Source organism: Hordeum vulgare, chromosome 6H (genome assembly GCF_904849725.1).
Source record: "Hordeum vulgare subsp. vulgare chromosome 6H, MorexV3_pseudomolecules_assembly, whole genome shotgun sequence".
NCBI classification, from domain to species: Eukaryota; Viridiplantae; Streptophyta; class Magnoliopsida; order Poales; family Poaceae; genus Hordeum; species Hordeum vulgare.
In genome coordinates this window covers 254,305,301-254,310,300 of record NC_058523.1, presented here as the reverse complement: position 1 = coordinate 254,310,300, position 5,000 = coordinate 254,305,301, and the positions used below count along the sequence as shown (strand labels likewise).

Genomic DNA, 5,000 nt, shown 5'->3' with positions numbered 1-5,000 from the left:
AACGGCAACTATGACAACCACAACAATGACGACACCAACAACTACAACAACAACACCAGCGACAACAACGATAAGGATGACGACAACTATGACAACAACGACAACAACGAGAACAATGACAACAACAACCACAATAAGAACAGTGACAACAACAACAAAAACGAAAACAACAACAACAACAACAACAACAACAACAACAACAATAACCACGACGACAACAGAGACAACAACGACGACAACAACAACAACAACAACAACAACGAACAGGACAATGACGATGATGACGACGACAACGATGACAACAACTAAAACAACAACAACAACAACAACAACAACAACAACACCAACACCAACAACAAAAACAAAAACAACCACAACAACAACAACAACAACAACAAATAAAACAACAATAACAACAACAACAACAACAACAAACACAACATAGACGACGACGGCAAGACGACGAGGACGATAACGATGACGACGACCACCACCACCACGAAGACGATGACGACAGCCACAACAACAATGACAACAACAACAACAACAACAACAACAACAACAACAAAAACAACAACAACAACAACAACAACAACCAAAAACAACGACGACGACGACGATAACAACAATGATGACAAGAACGAAATGACAGAACAATGACAACAACAACAACAACAAAAACAACAACGACGACAACAACAACAACAACAACAACAACAACAACAACAACAATAACCACAACGACAACAGAGACAACAACGACGACGACAACAACAACAACAACAGCAGCAACAACAACAAACACGATGATGACGACGACGACAACAATGATAACAACAACAACAACAACAACAACAACAACAACAACAACAACAACAACAATGATGATGATGATGATGACGACGACAACGACGACGAGGACGATAGCGATGACGACAACGACGACGACCACGAAGACGATGACGACAGTCACAACAACAAAAACAACGACGACAACAACAACAAGAACAAGAACAAGAACAACAACAACAACAAAAAACGACAACGACGACAACAACAATGATGAAAAGAACGACAATGACGAACAACGACAACAAGAACAACAACAACGACGATGACGACAACAAGAAGATCATCATCAAGAACAACAACAACAACGACGATGACGACGACAACAACAACAACAACAACAAATAACAACAACAACATCACAACAATAACAACAACAACAACAACAACAACTACTACTACTACTACAACGACAACAACAACAACAACAACAATAGTGACAGCAACGACAATGATGGGACAACAAGAACAATGACAACAACAACACAACAACAACGAAGACGACAAAAATGACGAAAACAACGACAATGATCAGAACAACAAGAACAACGACAACAACAACAACAACGAAAACAACGACAACAATGACAAAAGTGAGAACAACAACAACTACAACAACAATGAAGACGACGACAACGACGACAACAATAAGAACAACAACAGCAACAAAAAAAACAATAATAACAAGGACGACAACGACGAGAACAACGACAACATTGACATAATAATAATAACAACAATAACAATAACAACAACGACAACAGAGACAACAACGACAACAACAACAACAGCAACAACAAACACGACGATGACAACAACATCGAAAACGACAACAACAACAACAACAACAATAACAATAACGAAAACAACAACAACAACAACAACAACAACAACAACAACAACAACAACGAAAACAAGAACAACAACAACAACAACAACAACAACAACGATGATGACGACAACGACGACCAGGACGATAGCGATGATGACGACGGCGACCACGAAGAGGATGACGACATCCACAACAACAACAACAACAACAACAACAACAGCAACAACAACAACAACAACAACAACAACAACAACAACAACGACAACAACAACAGCAACAACAAGAAGAACAACAAGAAGAAGAAGAACAACAACAACAACAACAAAAAATGACGACGACAACAAGAATGATGAAAAGAACGACAATGACGACCAACGACAACAACAACAACAACGACAACAACAATGACAACAACAGCAAAAGCGCCAGCAACGACAACAACAACAACAATAACAAGAAGAAGAAGAAGAATAAGAAGGAGAAGAAGATCAACAACAACAACAACAACAATAACGACGACGACGACGATGACAACCACAACAACAACAAATAAGAACAACAACATAACAATAACAACAACAACTACTACAACTACTACTACAATGACAACAACAACAGCAACAACAAAAACAACGAAGACGACAACAATGACGAAAACAACGACAATGGTGAGAACAACAAGAACAATGACAACAACAACAATGGAAACAGCGACAACAATGACAAAAGTGGGAACAACAACAACAACAACAATGAAGACGGCGACAACGACGACAACAACAAGAGCAAGAACAACAACAAAAAAACAATAATAACAAGGACGACAACGACGACGAGCACAACAACGACAGCAACGATAATAGCGGCAACAACAACAACAGCAATAAAAACAACAACGATAACAGCGACAACAACGACAACAACCTCATCAATGACAACAACAACAACAAAAAAACAACGACGACGACAACAACAACAAGAATAACAACAACAACAACAAGAATAACCACAACAACAACAACAACAACAACAGCAACAAAAACAGCGTCAACAACAACAATTACTAACAACAACCACAACAACAACAACAACAACAACAACAACAGAAACAACAACAATAGCGACGACGAGGAGAACAACGACGACAACATCGACAACAACGACAGCGACGAGAACAACGACAACAACGACAACTACGACACAACAACAACAATGACAACAGGAACGACGACAACCAAATTGACAACAACAACGACGACGACGACAACAACGAGAACGACGACGGCGACAACAACGACAATAAGGATGACGACAACGGCGGCAACAACGACAACGACGAGAACAACGAAAACAATAAGGATGACGACAACGGCGACAACAACGACAATGGCGACAACAACAACAAAAACAACAACAACAACAACAACAACAACAACAACAACAACAACAACAACAACAACAACAATAAGGATGACGACAACTGCGACAATAACGACAACGATCAGAACAATGACAACAACAACCACAACCACAACGAGAACAGAGACTATAACAACAACAACAACAACAACAACAACCACAACGAGAACAGAGACAACAACGACAATATAGACAAGAATAACCACAACGACAATAGAGACAACAACGACAACAACAACAACAACAACAACAATGGAAACAACAACAACAACAACGACGACGACGACGACAACGATGACAACGATGATGACGACCCCCACCACCACCACCACGAAGACGACGACAACAACCACCACAACAACAACAGCCACAACGACAACAACAACAACAACAACAACAACGACGACGAAGACGACGACGACGACGACGAAAACAACGACAACAACAACAACAATAACAACAACAACGATGACAACAACAACAACAACAACAACAACAACAACAACAACAACAACGACAAGGACGAAAACGATGTCGTTGATGACCAACAACAAGAGAATGATGAGAACAACGACAACAACGATAACAACAACAACAACGACAACAACGACAACAACGACAGCAACAACAAAAACGGAAACAACGACAACAACAAGAAAAACCAAAACAGCGAAGGCGACGACCACAACGATGACAACAACAACAAAAAAACAACAACGACAACAATGCCAACAACAAGGACGATGACGACAACGACAATGAAGACAACGACGACAGTGACAAGAACAACGACAACAACGACAACAACAACAACAACAACAACAACAACAACAGGGAGAAGAAGAAGAAGAAGAAGAAGAAGAACAACAACAACAACGACGACGACAACGACGACAAGGACGACAGCGATGTCGATGATGACCAATAACAAGACAATGACGAGAACAACGAGAACAACGATAACAACAACAACAACGACAACAACGATAGCAACGACACCAACGGAAATAACGACAACAACAACAAAAACTAAAACAACGAAGGCGACAACGACGACGATGACAACAACAACGAAAACAACAAAAACAAGAACGACAACAATGAGAACAAGAAGGACGATGACGACAACGACAATGACGACAACGATGACAATGACAAGAACAACGAAAACAACAACAACAGAAACAACGACAACAGCAACAACAAGGAAAACAGCGACATCAACGACAAGACCAACAACATCGACAACACCGAGAATAACGAGAATAACGATATCAACGACAACAACAAAAACAAAAACAACGACGACGACGACGATGATGATGACCATGATGTGACGACGATGACGACGACGACGACGACGACGACAACGAGTACAACAACAACAACAACAACCACAAGGAGGACGATGACAATGACGACAAGAAAGACAATGACGACAACAACGACAATGACGAGAACAACGAGAAGAACGATAACAACAAAAGTGACAACAACGACATTAACGAGAACAGCGACAACAACGACAACAACAACAACAACAAAAACGACGACGAAGACGACAACAACAACAAGAACAACAACATCCACAACAACAACAACGATGACAACAGTGACAACAACGACAAAAGCTACAGCAACAACAACAACAACGACAATGAAGACGACGACGACGACATAAACAACAAAAACAACAACAAACAACAACAACAACAACAACCACAACAACAACAAAAACAACAACAACAAAAACAACAACCAAACAACAATAAAAATAACAACAACAACAATAAGGACGACGGCGAGAACGACAAAGAGGATGACAACAACGACAGTGACGAGAACAACGACAACAACAATAACAACAACAACGACGACGACAACAGCGACAACAACGACA

The 5,000-nt window shown here is 40.3% G+C and overlaps 1 pseudogene; it reads left to right on the top strand.

Moving 5' to 3' along the window:
- Positions 1–5,000, top strand: part of LOC123404732 — a 15,657-nt pseudogene that overhangs the window by 5,758 nt on the left and 4,899 nt on the right.